The sequence below is a fragment of the Pan troglodytes genome, chromosome 4 (assembly GCF_028858775.2).
Source record: "Pan troglodytes isolate AG18354 chromosome 4, NHGRI_mPanTro3-v2.0_pri, whole genome shotgun sequence".
Lineage (NCBI taxonomy): Eukaryota > Metazoa > Chordata > Mammalia > Primates > Hominidae > Pan > Pan troglodytes.
The window spans coordinates 93,215,609-93,232,659 of NC_072402.2; the positions used below are offsets into that span (position 1 = coordinate 93,215,609).

The 17,051-nt window shown below is 36.9% G+C and overlaps 1 protein-coding gene across 7 annotated transcripts in view; it reads left to right on the forward strand.

The window, feature by feature from the left end:
* CDH18 (cadherin 18) overlaps positions 1 to 17,051 on the forward strand; it is a 1,109,578-nt gene that overhangs the window by 1,003,807 nt on the left and 88,720 nt on the right. The gene's annotated exons all lie outside the window — the stretch shown is intronic.

The following is a 17,051-nucleotide window of genomic DNA, read 5'->3' on the forward strand; positions in this document are numbered from 1 at the left end:
CAGGAAAATCAGCGTGGGAACTCTATTGTGTCTGCTTACTAGCAGAGTGATCTTTTACAGTCATTCAGTCGTGTGGAATCTCAAATTCCAAATATGTGAACAAAGAATAATAATGCTACATAAATATGTTGATAGGATTTAGTTAGATTAAAGGACTTAACACATTGCCCAGCATATAATAAGTGCTCACTAAATAATACTTGTATTAGTTTAGTACATCATACTGGAGAGATAATCAAAGCTTTTTTGCATTATCAAAAGAGTTTTTCTGTGTCCCTCATTTATAACAAAATCAGAAAGGCTGCATACATGTGTAAAACTTCTTAGATATCCTGTATTTATACGCATGGAAATCCTGTCTCTAGAAAGGTTAAAATCCTTAATAATGTTTCTAATTTTTACCATGAAATCCTTGGTTTTCATTCACTTAACAAAAGCTAATATACTAAATAGTCTCCTCAGTATCTGTGGGATATTTGTAAAAGCTCTGAATTTTCTTTTTCATAAGCATGACTGTTTCAGTTCAAAATAATCCCCCTAGCACCCATGCATGTAGTGAAGCAATTTTCTGTGCACAAATGTAGATATTCAACAATCCTACTCCATCTGCAAGTATAGAAACTGTATCCTGTCACACTAACAGCAAGAGCTAGATAATGCTTGAAGAAGGAGGATCGGTAAACTATGCAAAATAATATGCATAAACCAAGTTACAGAAATCAGTCTCTAACTAAGGAATAGAAATCAAAGTTAACATGTTTCATCGCTCAACCAAAGGAAAGCCCGTTTTGCTTCAACATTCCATAGAATGCCATGTTTTTAATTATACTTTTGACCCCAAACAGTAAGTATGATTTGTTCAGGTTTAAAAAAAAATGTAGCACCATAAAAGATCTGTACAAATGAGGCTTTCTTTACCAAAAGCACCCAATATCTTTTGGGAATAGAGATACGTCATGATATAAGTTTGCTGTGAAAATATTACATAAACATTGACAATATTTTTTTAAATTAAAGTTGATACTAATGATAATTTCTGTAATTATTTAAAAAAACAGGAAGTGCAACCATTTGTTTAATTTATTTTTTATTAATACAAAAAAGTTGTACATTTGGCAGGATACATGTGATAATTTGACACATTCATATGATCAAATCAGGGTAGTTGTGAAATTCATCACCTTAAATATGTATCGTTTCTTTATACTGAGAACATTCAAATCATTATCTTCTAGCTGTTTTAAAATGTACAATCCAGTGGGTACCAATATGTACATTTAGATGGAAGAAATAGAACCTAGTGTTTGATAGATCAGTAGGGTGACTATAGCAATCACTCTTAGACTATGTTTTAATCACTTGTAAAGTGCGATATTATAGTAGTCCTCATGATAAAGAATTATACATGTGCACACACACACAGACACACATACACACAGCATCTTGAACTCCAGGGAAGAAATAGACTTGGAAAAAAATATGCATTGTGTATCATGCATAATTCTCCACAGAAAGAGAATGAAATATCTGGGCCCTGTGGCCCAGCCAAGTTGATGGGTACAATTAACCATCACACTGTGTTTAGTGTAATAATGGTCTGAGGGAGGTGTGCATGGAGAATGTATTCCAAAACTTTCTGGAGGCAATGAGCTGAGGAAAATTGAATTGAGGCTCATAAACCAATTAGAAATTAGAGAAATGAAGAATGAAGGAAAGAATTGTAGTTTGTTGTACATGAGGAGCTTGGGTTACCTGTGGGAAGAGCAAGTAATGAGATTGGAGAGATAGATTAGATACAGATCATGAAGAGGCTTTCTGCAATGGTAAGGTCTTTGAAATTAATCCTGGCAGCAATGCCAATAGGGAGAGAAATGAGAGGAACTTTGATAATTATAACCAAAACAATGATAGGAAAATTTGCATTTCAAAATAAACAATATTTAAAATCAAGTGAAAGGTAAAATATGTGTGGTGAAATGTAGGCCAAGGGGGAGAAATTGAGGTCAAGGACAAACATGTTTTAGCATTATTCTATATGTTCCAACATATATGAAAACACCCCTTCCCACATAGGACTGTGATTCTCACATGGGGGCAAAATCCACCCCCCTACAAGGGACAGTTGAAAATGTCTGGAGACATATCTAGCTATTACATCTTGGGATAGTGTCTTAGTCACTTTACGCTGCTATAACAAATTACCTTCGATTGTGTGGTATAAACAAAAAACATTTATTTCTCACAGTTCTAGAGGCTGGGAAGTCCAAGATCAAAGGGCCAGCCTATCTGGTATCTGGTGTGTGTCTGATTCCTGGTTTGCAGAGAGCCCTCTTCTCCCTATATTTTCACATAGTGAGGAGCAGAAAGAAAGAAAGCAAACTCTTCCGTTTCTTTTTACGAGAGCACACATCACACAATGAATGTCCCACCAATTTTCTCCCTTAGTCAGTTTGGCTGCTAAGAAGAATTATCATAGTCTTGATGGCTTATAAAAAACTGCAATTTATTTATCACAGTTCTTGAGTCTGAGAGTCTGAGATTAGGTTGCCAGAATTGTCGGGTTGTGGTAAGTGCCCTCTTCTGGATTGCAGACTACCAACGTCTCGTATTCTCACATCTTGGAAAAAGGTAGCTAGCTCTAAGCTCCTCTTGTAAAGGCACTAATCCATTCATGACAGTTCCATTTTCATGACCTCATAATCACCTCCAGAAGTTTGTACCTCCACATGCCATTACATTGTGGATTACTGTTTACTATACGAATTTGGGGGAGGGGGATAAAAGCATTCAGCTTGTAGCAGGTAGGGTGTTACTGGCATCTAGAGGTGGAAGTCATGGATGGTGCTAAACATTCTGAAACTCACAGGACAACTCCCACAGAAATTATCTGGCCCCAAGTCAATAGTGCTAATGTTGAGAAAACCTGACATAGAGTAAAACAAACTGACTGGCAAATTGGTAAAACTGGAGTACTAACTGTATTCATGGGAAGAAATTTTGAAAAGATATTTCAGAGATAGGTGTCTATATATACAAATCATATACATGAATAGTCATGTGAATGTTTCAATGTGTACTTTCAATCAATTAAAATATGTCACTAATTGTCTCAGTAATTGTCCTATATCATTGAGAGCACTTAAATGAACACTCATATGAAACATGCACTCTCCTGGTTGTTGGGATGCAAAGATGATTGGTACATAGTTTCCAAATGCTAAGAAGGGAAGCATAAATCTATTAGCATATGAACTATTCTTTCTGCTTTGTTTTGGTTAGAGAACTAAAATGAATCCTGCTAAAGCTGCCTTAAAATAATTAGACTCCATAGCTGCTGTTTGGGGGCATAATTTACATAATATTTATTCTTGATTTTAATAAAAATGTGTCATTCACATGGGCCTCTGGGTGCAAATAGTGAATAAAAAAACAGAAAACATTAACAAAAACAAAAGCAAGCCTATACTTCCACCTTTCTCAGGGACCAAATGTTTGTACTAATTAAGGAAAAGCACATTGAAAAGATGTACTTTGCAATGTGCCCTGAAATGCAATTAACTCCAAGTTTGTAGAATTGGTAATGAAAGGGAGTTTGAGCTTTGCAAGCATTTGTGAAAAGCTTCCTGACTTCGGTCTTTTGTATTTTACTATTGTACTTTTGTACTTCAGTCTTTGTATTTTACCATTGTCCTTTTATCAATTATTAGTAAGACTCTTCAGATTTCATAGAGAATATAATGTCTAGGTTTTGTCTGTTTCAACTCTAAACAAGATGTGTAATTTGCAGCAATATAAAGTATATATAAAATGTAAAATAAATTATTATCTAGTGTAGTCACCATGTCAGGCTATCAAATACTAGCTGTTGTTCCTTCTAACTACATTTTTTACCCAGTAATCATCCCCAATTACCCGCCCCACCACCACTACCCTTCCTAGCCTCTGACAACCATTATTCTACCCCCTATCTCCTTGGGTTCAATTGTTCTAATTTTAGCTCCTACATATGAATAAGAACATGTGAAGTTTGTCTTTCTGTGCCTGGCTTATTTCACTTAACATAATGTCCTGCAGTTCTATCTATGTTGCAAATGATAGAATCTTATTCTATTTTATGGCTGAATTACTGTATTGTGCATATGTACCACATTTTCTTTATCCATTCATCTATTGATGGACACTTAGGTTGCTTTCAAATCTTGGCTGTTGTGATTAGTGCTGCAGTGAATATGGAGTGCAGATATCTCTTCAGCGTACTGGTTTCCTTTCTGATATGGTTTGGCTGTGTCCTCACCCAAATCTCATCTTGAATTGTATCTCCCATAATTCCCACGTGTTGTGATAGGGACCTGGTGGGAGGTAATTGAATCGTGGGGGCAGTTTCCCCCATAGTGTTCTCGTGGTAGTGAATAAGTCTCACAAGATATGATGGTTTTATAAGGGGTTTCACCTTTCACTTGGCTCTCATTCTTTCTTGTCTGCCCCCATGCAAGACGTGCCTTTTGCCTTCCACCATGATTGTGAGGCCTCCCCAGCCACGTGTGAATCCATTAAACCTCTTTTTCTTTATAAATTACCGAGTTTCAAGTATGTCTTTATCAGCAGCATAAAAACGGACTAATACATTTTCTTTTTCATATAAACATAGCAGCAGGATTGCTGCATCATAGGGAGCTCTATGTTTAGCTTTTAAGAAACTGTCAAACTGTTCTCCATAGTGGTTATACTAATTTACGTTCCCACCAACAGGATATGGGGGTTCCCTTTTCTCCACATCCTTTGCCATCATTTGTTATTGCCTGTAATTTTGATATAAGCCATTTTAACTGGGGTGAGATAATTTCTCATTGTAGTTTTGATTGGCATTTCTATGATGATCAGTGATGTTAAGCACCTTTTTATATGTCTGTTTGCTATTTGTATGTCATCTTTTGAGAAATGTCTATTCAGATATTTTGCCCATTTTTTATTCAGATTATTAGATTTTTTTTCTATAGATTTGTTTGAGCTTCAGTTATATTCCGGTTATTAATCCCTGGTCATATGGATAATTTGAAAATATTTTCTTTCATTTTGTGGGTTGTCACTTTCCATTGTTGATTGTTTTCTTTGATGTGCAGAAGCTTTTTAACTTGATGTGATCCCATTTATCTATTTTTTATTTGGTTGACTGTGCTTGCAGCATATTACTCAAGAAATCTTTGTTCAGATGAATGTCCAGCAGAGTTTTCCCAACGTACTCTCTTCAGTTTCACAGTGTGAGTTCATAGACTTAAGTTTTAATACATTTTGAATTGATTTTTGCATATAGCTAAAGATGGGGGTCTGGTTTCAATTATCTGTATATGGATATGCAGTTTTCCCAGCACCACTGTAGAGTCATTTATTGTAGTTATTGCAGACTGGGCTTATTTGTGCCTGTCATTCTTGGGGACTCTTCCAAGTACTCAAAGGGGATTAATTGGGTGTTATGATCTAAGTCTTTGGTCATTGCAGCTATATCTGCATTAGGGGGTACCCCAAGCCCAGTAATGCTGTGACTCTGAAGACTTGTGGAGGTACTGCTGTAGTGGTCTTGGGTAAAATCTAAGATAATTCCCTGGATTACTAGGCAAAGACTCTTGTTCTCTTCCCTTACATTCCCCTAAACAAATGGAGTTTCTCTGTCCATGTTGATCTGCCTGGAGCTCAGCAGAGGAGTGACATAAGCATCACTGTAGCCACCAATACCAAGACTGCACTGGGTCATAACTGAAATGAACATATCACTGGATCTCACCCAAGACCGCTGACTACTAATGCCTGGCTACTACTGATATTCCCTTAAGGCCCAGGGCTCTTCAGTTAGCAAGCAGTGAATCCAGCCAGGATTGTGTCCTTCCCTTCAATGATGTTAGCTCTCATGTTCCACAGCCCAGGGCAGGTCTAGAAATGCTGTCCAGGAGCCACAGCCTGGATTCGAGAACCTTAGGAATCTACTTGGTGCTCTATTCTACTGTGGCTGAGCTGACACCCCAGCCACAAGACAAAGTTCTTCCCGCTCTTCCCTCTTCTTTTCTCAAGCAGGAGTTTCTCCCCATGTGGTATGTACTGCCTGGATACCACCCATCTTCACTCAAGGCCCATGGGCTCTTCTGTCAGCTTGTGCTGAACACTGCCTGGACTGAGTCTCTTCCTTCAGGGCAGTTAGCTCCACTCTAGCCCAGGGCAGGTTTAGAACTTCTCTCCTCTGAGCCAACCAACGCCTGGAATCAGGGACCCCAGGAGCCTGCTTGATGCTCCACCCCTCTGTGGTCAAGCTGGTATCCAAGCTGCAAGACAAACTCCCCTTTATACTTCCCTTTCCCGTCCTTGAGCAGGAAGAGTCTCTCCCCATAGCCACCATATCTGTTAATACCCTGGGTTACACCTGAGTCTCATTCTCATCAAAAGCCCACGATGAGTAATGTCTGGCTACAGTTGATGCTTACTCAAGGTCCAAGAGATCTTTAGTAAGGAGGTCATGAATTCCACCAGGACTGGGTTCTTCCCTTCAAGGCAGCAGGTTCCCTTCTGGCCCAGGTGTATCTAAAAATGTTGTCTGAGAGCTAGGGCCTCAGGATTCTGTCTGCTGCCCTGTTCTACTGTGGCTGAACTTGTATCCAAGTTGCAAGATGAAGTCCTTTTTACTCCTTCCTCACTTCTACTCAAGTGGAAGGAAGGGATCTCTCCCAGAGCTGCAAGCTGCACTGCCTGTGGTTGGGGGGAGGAGTGGCAGAAGCACTCCCTTGACCACGCCAGCTGGCTTCTCACTATGTCACCTGCACTCCAGATCCACTGGCTCCAAGCCCAGCACATCACCAAGGCTTACTCAGGAATTGCAGTCCTTCTGGCCCAGACTGCCTTTCAAGTTCATTAAGGACCCTGGAGTGCTTTAGCCCACAGTCGTGGGGCTAGCCAGAACCCAGGTTTTGACCACTGGGTTGAGTTATTTCTCTCTAGCCTGTGCTGGACTAAAGGCTTACTCCATAGGTTGCAGGATGTGTTCTGTCACTTTTTGCTTTCTGCCATAACAAGGAAGTAGTGACTTCCAACGCAAAGTCTCATAATCATTGTGTTCTCCCTCCCCAAAGTGCACAGATTCTCTCTTTGTGCTCTGCTGCCACTACCAGGGTATGAGGGAGGGGTTGTGTAAGCCATTCAAGGCTGTCTTTCCTGTGCTCTTCAGTGCCCCATTCATTAATATAGTGTTAATACCAAGTACTGTGATCAGTCAGCTGATTTTTAGTCCTTATGAAGGTGTTTCATGGAAAGTTCTTCAATTCAGTGTTCCTGCAGGGTTGACAATCTTTGTAGGGTTCTATACTGCTATCTTGCTCCACCTTCTTCTCCAATCATCACCTTTTTGAAAAAATAAAATTAGAGCCTGGCTGTTTACCAGCAGTGAAGCCTTTCATTTAAACAGGCTACACCATTTGCTCACAAATTACAAATAGAATTCAGGAATTTCACAGATTAGCTACTGAGAGATGAGCAATCCCATGTTGAAAACAAGAAGCTAGAGAGCTTTTGGGAATGTAGCTTTATGACACATGACTGTTAAATTGTTACCATTCATTGTCTTCTGTCTGTTGGCCATGGACCTTATATATCATTCCATAAACTGTTTTACAACACTGAAACTGTCTGTATTATTGATTCCATTCTATAGATGAAGAAACTAAAGTTCAAAAAATTAACTAACTTGATTCTGTTTTCAGTGATAACATGACATTTTAATGCAAATCCAATTTTGCTTTACTCTGAAAACTTTCTTTTTGTAGCCCAATATCCTCCCTCTTATACTATAACTAATAAAAAATAAAAACAAACAAACAAAATGACTACATTTACAAAAGTCAAGTATCAAAAATTAGAAACAAATGTATATTATAAATGCTCAGAGAGCCATTAATCAAATGCCATTACCTGGGGCCTTCCCTTTTATGGGTTTTCTCCACACATTAGAAAAGGGGATGCTAACTGGCAAGTCTTTTTTTAACTTTAGCATCTTAGTAATAAACTTGCTCTTAATTTTATAGTTTCTCCATATTGTAGTTAAAGATGTACATTACTTGATTTAGTATAAAAAAAGTTGGAGTCCCTGAATCAACATTTCTTATATGATGAAAAGCTTTAGCAGCTGAATTATGTGAATGAGTATATGCCCCATCTTTCCTTCTTTTGCATCTTGATTTATAATCTGAATTTATCTATGCATTTACTTCTTGTTGAGAATTTGAATGTTTTCTTTGAATGATAACTTTAAGGAAGTAAATGATTAAATATTTCACATAATTGTTTCAAATGCTTATGATGGCACTACCTATAAAATAAACTATAGCCCAAATGTATTGTGAACATATTGGAAACTTAGCCAGATTTTAAAATATTTTTGCAACATAAGGGATACTTTTAAAGAAATGGATGCAAAGTATTAAAAGTATTTTCTCAGCCTATCCAGAGATTTATTGTGACCTTGGTGAGGTGAATTTATTGGTAAATAATGGTACAGTGAATACACTGGAAGCATTCACTTCTTTTTGTTTTTTGTTTGCTTTCTTCTCTACTTTTGAAATTTTCACATAATTGATGATGAGTTGGATTAGAAATACCAAATTATTTTGGATGTTATAACAGCAAAAAAAAGAGAGAGATTTTAAAATAATGATAAGGCCTTTTGGCAAAGTTCAAGAGGGAAAGTGAAAAGAAATTATTAAGAGTTTGAATGCAGGATTTAAACTTTTGAAAACAAAGATGAAAAATAACCAGTAAATATGTTTTAAACTGTGTTCATGTTAAAGGTATCTAATATACAAGAACTTTTTCATAGACCAAATTTAGTTGTAAAAGTTTTCCTTATTGATAACATAAAATTATTTCAGTGTTCTCTTCATGGCAATCCTCAGTGTATCATCAAAAACACTCAGCCATTGTGTTCTGATCCAAAGGAAACAGTCCATTATGGACATTTAATGCAAATCCAGTAGAGACAGACAGAAAGCAAATTCTTGCTTAAAATCAAAAGTATTTGTCTACAACCTGTGTTTTGAAATTGTATCACATTATATATTGCTGATATTAGAACACTGAGATTGATTAATGGTTTATTGTTCAGTGTCATAAACACATGATACTTGAGAACTCAAGGGCACATAAAGATGACTAAGACAACTCTTTTCTTTCATAGATGAACATATCTTTAGACTTTGAAGGCTGAATGGTCCAAAAGTACATAGCTAAAGATATTATCTGATATAAAATGATTTTTTCCCCTAGGCCAAACATAATTATAACACATTTAGTCATACAACTACTTGTTTTCTGTTTTGGCCTATTTAAAAAAAATTCAATAGGTTTTTGGGGAACAGGTGATGTTTGGTTACATGAATATGTTATTTAGTGGTGATTTTTAATATTTTGGTGCACCCATCACCTGATCAGTATACACTGAACCCAATGTGTAGTGTTTATCCCTCACCCTCACACCCTTTCCCCCAAGTCCCCAAAGTCCATTGTATCATTCTTGTGCCTTTGCATCCTCATAGCTTAGCTCCCACTTATGAGTGAGAAAATACAATGTTTGGTTTTCCATTCCTGAGTTATTGAACTTAGAATAATAGTTTCCAATTCCATCCAGGCTGTTGCAAATGCCATTATTTCATTCATTTTTGTGGCTGACTAGTATTCCATGGTATATGTATACCACATTTTCTTTATCCCTACGTTGACGGATGGGCATTTGGGCTGGTTCCCTATTTTTGCAATTATGAATTGTGCTGCTATAAACATACCTTCGCAGGTATCTTTTTTGTATAATGCCTTCTTTTCCTATGGGTAGATACCCAGGAGTGGGATTGCTGTTTCAAATGATAGATGTACTTTTAGTTCTGTAAGGAATCTCCACACTGTTTTCCGTAGTGGTTGTACTAGTTTGCACTCCCACCAACAATGTAAAAGTGCTCCCTTTTCACCACATCCATGCCAACATCTATTATTTATTGATTTTTTGATTATGGCCATTCTTGTAGAAGTGAGGTGGTATCACATTGTGATTTTGATTTGCAGTTCCCTGATAATTCGTGATGTTGAATTTTTTTCATGTGTTTATTGGCCATTTGGAATATCTTCTTTTGAGAATTATCTGTTACTGTCCTTAGCCCACTTTTTGATGGGATTTTTTTTTTCTTGCTGATTTGTTTAAGTTCCTTGTAGATTCTGGATATTAGTCCTTTATCAGATGTATAGATTGTGAAGATTTTCCCCCACTCAGTGGGTTGTCTGTTTACTCTACTGATTATTTCTTTTACTGTGCAGAACGTTTTTACTTTAATTAAGTTCCATCTATTTATCTTTGTTTTTGTTGTGTTTGCTTTTTGATTCTTGGTCATGAAGTCTTTGTCTAAGCCATTTTCTAGAAGGACTTTTCCAATGTTATCTTCTAGAAATTTTATGGTTTCAGGTTTTAGATTTAAGTCTTTGATCCATCTTGAGGTGAGTTTTGTATAAGGGTGAGAAATGAGGATCCAGTTTCATTCTTCTACCTGTAGCTTGCCAGTTATCCCAGTACAATTTGTTGAATTGGGTATCTTTTTCCCACTTTACATTTCTGTTTGCTTTGTCAAAGATCAGTTGGCTGTATTTGGCTTTATTTCTGGGTTATCTATTTTGTTCCGTTGGTCTATGTGACTATTTTTTATACCAGTACCATGCTGTTTTGGTGACTATGGCCTTATAATATAATTTGAAGTCAGGTAATGTGATGCCTCCAGAATTTGTTCTTTTTGCTTAGTCTTGCTTTGGCTATGCAGGCTCTCTTTTGGTTCCATATGAATTTTAGGATTTTTTTTCTAGTTTTGTGAAGAATGATGGTGGTATTTTGTTAAGAACTGCATTGAATTTGTAGATTGCTTTTGGCAGTATGGCCATTTTTACAATATTGATTGACTCCATCTATGAGCATGGGATATGTTTCCATTTGTTTATGTTGTCTATGATGTATTTCAGCAGTGTTTTGTAGTTTTCCTTGTAGAGGTTTTTCTTCTTCTTGGTTAAATATATTCCTGAGTTTTTTTTTTTTTTTTGCAACTATTATAAAGGGGTTGAGTTCCTGATTTGATTTTCAGCTTGGTCACTATTAGTGTATAGCAGAGCTACTGATTTGTGCACATTATTTTTGTATCCTGAAACTTTTCTTAATTCATTTACCAGTTCTAGGAGCTTTTTGCATGAGTCTTTAGGATTTTCTAGGTATAGGATCATGTCATCACCAAACAGCAACAATCTGACTTCATCATTATCAATTGGATGTCCTTTATTTCTTTCTCTCGTTTGACTGCTCTGGCTAGGACTTCTGCTACTTGAAGAGAAGTGTTAAGAGTAAACATCCTTGTCTTGTTCCAATTCTCAGGGGGAATGCTTTTAACTTTACCCTGTTGGATGTGGGTTTGTCATAGATGGCTTTTATTACCTTAAGGTATGCCCCTTCTTTGGTGTTTTTGATGAGTGTTTTAACCATAAAAGGATACTGGATTTTGTTCAAAAGCTTTTACTGCATCTATTGAGATAATCATGTGATTTTTATTTTTAATTCTGTTTATGTGGTGTACCACATTTATTGACTCGTGGATATTAAACCATACCTGCATCCCTGCTATGAAACCTACTCGATCATGGTGGATTATCTTTTTGATATGCTGTCGAATTCTGTTAGACAGTATTTTGTTGAAGATTTTTTCATATATGTTCATCAGGGTCTGTAACACAGCCGAAGAAAAGAAATAACAAAGATCTGAGCAGAACTAAATTAAATTGAAACAAAAAACACACAGTACAATAGATAAATGAAACAAAAAGCTAGTTCTTTAAAAAGATAAATAAAAATGATAGAACATTAGTGAGATTAACCAAGAAGAGAAGCAAGAAGATCCAAACAAGCTCAATTAGAAATGCAACAGGAGATGTTACAACTGATACCACAGACATACAAAAGAGAACTCTAGGCTACTGTGAACAACTTTGTTCATAGTAAACTAGAAAACCAAGAGGAGATGGATACATTCCTGGAAATATACAACCGTCCTAGATCGTGTTCATAAGGGTCTGGTGCATATATGTTCATCCGGGTCTGTGTATTGGTCTGTAGTATTCTTTTTTTGTTATGTCCCCTTTTGGTTTTAGTATTAGAATGATACTGGCTTCATGGAATCACTTAGGGAAGATTTTCTCCTTCTCTGTCTTGTGGAATAGTGTCAATAGGATTGGTACCAATTTTTGCTTGAATGTCTAATATAATTCAGCCATGAATCTGTCTGGTCCTGGACTTTTTTTTGTTGTTGGTAACTTTTTAATTACCCTGTCAATCTCACTGCTTGTTATTTGTCTGTTCAGAGTTTATATTTTTTTCCTTGTTTAATCTAGGAGGGTTGTATATTTCCAGGAATTTATCCATCTACTCTTGGTTTTCTATTTTATGTGCATAAAGTTGTTCATAATAGCCTAGAATGCTCTTTTGTATGTCTGTGGTATCAGTTCTACTATCTCCTGTTTTATTTCTAATTGAGCTTTTTTGGATCTTGCTTCTCTTTTTAGTTAATCTCACTAATGGTCTATCATTTTTATTTATCTTTTTAAAGAATTAACTTTTTGTTTCATTTATCTATTGTATTGTATGTTTTTTGTTTCAATTTCACTTAGTTCTGCTCTGATTTCGTTATTTATTTTCTTCTCCTGTGTTTGGGTGTGGTTTGTTCTTCTTTCTTTACTTCCTTGACATGTTACCTTAGATTGTCTATTTGTACTCTTTCAGACTTTTTGATGTAGGCATTTAATGCTGTGAACTTTCCACTTGGCACCACTTTTGCTGTATCCCAGAGGTTTTGATAGGTCATGTCACTATTGTCATTCAGTTCAAAAATTTTTTTAATTTCCATTTTTATTTCATTGTTGTCTCAATGATCATTCAGAAGCAGGTTGTTTAATTTCCATGTATTTGCATGGTTTTGAGGGTTCATTTTAGAGTTGATTTTCAATTTTATTCCAATATGGTTTGAGAGAGTACTTGATATAATTTTGATTTTCTTAAATTTGTTGAGAATTGTACTGTGGCCTATCATATTGTCTATCTTGGAGAATGTTCCATGTGCTGATGAATAGAATGAATATTCTGCAGTTGTTGGGTAGAATGTTCTTTAAAGATCTGTTAAGTCCATTTGTTCCAGGATATAGTTTAAGTCTATTGTTTCTTTGTTGACTTTCTGTCTTCATGACCTGTCTAGTGCTGTCAGTGGAATATTGAAGTCCTCCACTATTGCTGTGTTCCTGTCTATCTCATTTCTTTGGTTTAGTAGTAACTGTTTTATATTTAACAAATTTGGGATCTGCAGTGTTAGGTGCATGTATATGTAGAATTGTGAATTTTTTTTCTGTTGGACTAGTTCTTTTATCATTACATATAGTCCCTCTGTCTTTTTTAACTGCTGTTGCTTTAAAGTTCATCTTGTCTGATATAAAAATAGCTACTCCTGCTTGCCTTTGGTGTCCATTTGCATGAAATATCTGTTTCCACCCCTTTATTTTAAGTATATTAGTCCTGTGTCAGGTGAGTCTCTTGAAGACAGCAGATACTTGGTTGGTGAGTTTTTATTCACTCTGCCATTCTGTATCTTTTAAGTGCAGCATTTCGGCCATTTACATTCAATGTTAGTATTGAGATATAAGGTACTATTATATTCATTATACTATCTTTTACCTGAATACCTTGGTTTATTTCATTGTGTTATTGTTTTATAGGTCATTTGAAATTTATGCTTTAAGGAGATTCTATTTTGTTGTATTTTGAGAATTTGTTTCAATATTTAGATCTCCTTTTAGCAGTTCTTGTAGTGCTGGCTTGGTAGTGGTAAATTCTCTCAGCATTTGTTTGTCTGAAAAAGACTGTATTTTCCCTTCATTTATGAAACTTAGTTTTGCTGGATAAAAAATTCTTGACTGAGAAGTGTTTTGTTCAAGCAGGTTAATGATAGGACCTCAATTTCTTCTAGCTTGTAGGATTTCTCCTGAGAAATCTGTTAATCTGATACGTTTTCCTTTATAGATTACCTGGTGTTTTTGTTTGTTTGTTTTTCCACACATTTCTTAAGATTCTTTCCTTCATCTTGACATTAGATAACCTGATGACTATGTGCCTAGGAGATTATCTTTTTGTGATTAATTTCCCAGGTGTTCTTTGAGCTTCTTGTATTTGAATGTCTAGATCTCTAAGAAAGCTGGGGAAGTTTTCTGCAATTATTCCCTCAAATGTGTTTTCCAAACTCTTATATTTCTCTTCTTCCTTGGGAGCACCAATTATTTTTAGGTTTGTTCATTTAATATAATTCCAAACTTCTTGGAGGCTTTGCTCGTTTTTTAAATTTTTTTTTTCTTTTTCTTAGTTGGATTGGATTAATTTGAAAGCCTTGTCTTCAAGTTCTAAAGTTTTTTCTTCTATTTGTTCAATTCCATTGCTGAGACTTTCCAGTGCATTTTGCATTTCCCTAAGTATGTCATTGATTTCCAGAAGTTGTGATTGTTTTTTATTTATGCCGTCTATTCACTGGAGATTTTTCCATTCATATCCTGTATCATTTTTTTGGATTTCTTTAAGTTGAACTTCACCTTTCTCTAGTGCTTCCTTGATTGCCTTAATAATCAATCTTCTGAAATCTTTTTCTGGCAATTCAGAGATTTAGTCTTGGTTTGGATCCATTGCTGATAATCTAGTGTGATCTTTTTGGGGTGTTAAAGAACCTTATTTTGCCATGTTATCAGAATTATTTTTCTGGTGTCTTCTCATTTGGGTAGACTATGTCAGAGGGAAGATGTGTGACTCAGGCTGTTGTTCAGATTCTTTTCTCCCACAGGATGTTTCCTTGATGTGGTGTTCTTCCCTTTCCTCTAGGGATGGGGCTGCCTGAGAGTCAAACTTCAATTATTGTTATTTCTCCTCTAGCTCTAGCCACCCAGTGGAGCTACCAGGCTCTGGGCTGATACTGGGGAGTGTCTCCAAAAAGTCCTGTCATGTAACCCATCTTCAGGTCTCTCAGCTGTGGATACCAGCACCTACTCCATTATAGGTAGCAGGGGAGTGAAGTAGACTCTGTGAGGGTCCTTGGTTGCATTTTTGTTAAGTGTGCTGGTTTTGTGTTGGTTGGCCTCCAGCCAGGAGGTGGTGCTTTCAAGAGCGATTGTATAGGGAGGATCAGGCAGTCAACAGAGCCATACGGCTCCCAAGAGATTATGTACTTTGTCCTGGGCTACCAGGGTAGGTACAGAAAGACCATCAGATGGGGGCACTGTTAGGCTTTTCTGAGCTCAGACTCTTGGCAGGTCTTGCTGTGGCTGCTGTGGAGGATGGGGGTGTGGTTCCCAGGCCAATGGAGTTATATTCCCAGGGGGATTATGGCTTTCTCTGCTGCATCACATAGCTCACCAGGGAAGTGGGGGAAGAGCCGGCAGCTCCAGGCCTTACCTTGTTCCCATGCAGCCCACAGCCCAAACAGCTGGTCTCACTCCCCTCATGTCCCACCCAACATCACCAAGTTTATTTCCAGGAAGCTGGTAACAGCTAAGAACTTGCCCCAGGCTACAAGCCTCCCAGCTGAGAAAGCAAGCCAACTCACAATTCCTCAGCTATCCCACGGAGCCTGCAGTTGCAGTCCACCTCTTTCAAAGGGTCTGTGGATTCTCTTGGCTTTCCTGGTATGTTCCTGTGGTAGTTCTTGGAGCAAAAGTTCACAGTGTGGGTCTCCACATGCTGCTCTGTTGGTCCGTGTGGGAGCTGCAAGTTAGTCCTGCCTCCTCTCTGCCATTTTTCCTGGCTCTAGTCATACAACGTCTGAAGTACCATTTGGTATAAGTACAATTTTGATGCTTATTTCACACAGGATAAAGTGAATATACAATAAGGGTGTTATAATGTTGTGTCACAGTTATATTAGAGTAGATTTTGGATCTATTTGAACATTTCCTCCATTATAGTAACTCTTTGGACACATGTGCTTGTTGATTGTTCCAAAGTGTTAACTTGACATACCACAAAGTTGCTTTTTTTTCCCCCTTAGATTCAACCTGAAGTCTAAAATAATTAAATTATTAATTAATAATTGACACTGGACAAGAATGTGGTCACTTTTTCATGTTTCATTAAAGATATAGAAGACCTCTAAAAATCTTCAATTTCTGGTTAAAATTTATCTAACAGCCTAATGTCACCATCTTGTGACCAAACCAGGCTTAGCCCCAGGAAGGGAACCTGTGTTCTGGGAAGGTGTGCGTAATTAGAATAAGTACCTTAGCCCTAGCTTAATGATACCCTATAGATCTACTAACAGGGGAATAACATCCAAATAGCTTATGTATTTCATGCGAATTTTACAAAAAAAAAATTTGTTTTTTTTTTTTGAGATGAAGTTATGCTCTTCTTGCCCAGCCTGGAGTGCGGTGGCGTGATCTTGGCTCACTGCAACCACCTCCTCCAGAGTTCAAGGGATTCTCCTGCCTCAGTCTTCCAAGTATCTGGGACTACAGGCATGTGCCACCATGCTTGGCTAATTTTTGGATTTTTAGTAGAGACAGAGTTTGGCCATGTTGGTCAGGCTGGTTCTGAATTAAAAAAATTCTAATAAGGTTTTGTAGCATTTCTAGAACTCAAGATTAATGCAATTTCTGATATCTCACTTACTTAGAGTCATAAATACCAGGAAGAAACATTATAATTGCATGTGCAGAGGTTTAGCTTAATTTTGCTTCATTGGATGGAAGTTTTGATTCAGGAGGTTAAAAAGCATCCGCAAATATCTATGTGCCATGTGTGCTGTCCATCCTATTAAGCACATAAGCACAATACTCACTTTATGTGAGAAATTATACCTTCTTTTTTTTAGAAAGATTATTTTCTCAATGCATAGCTTGTGTGTTAAATTGCATTCCCAATGTTAACAAAGGGAATCATAATTCGTAAAGTGAATCTAAGCTATACTTCAGGTGCGTGACTT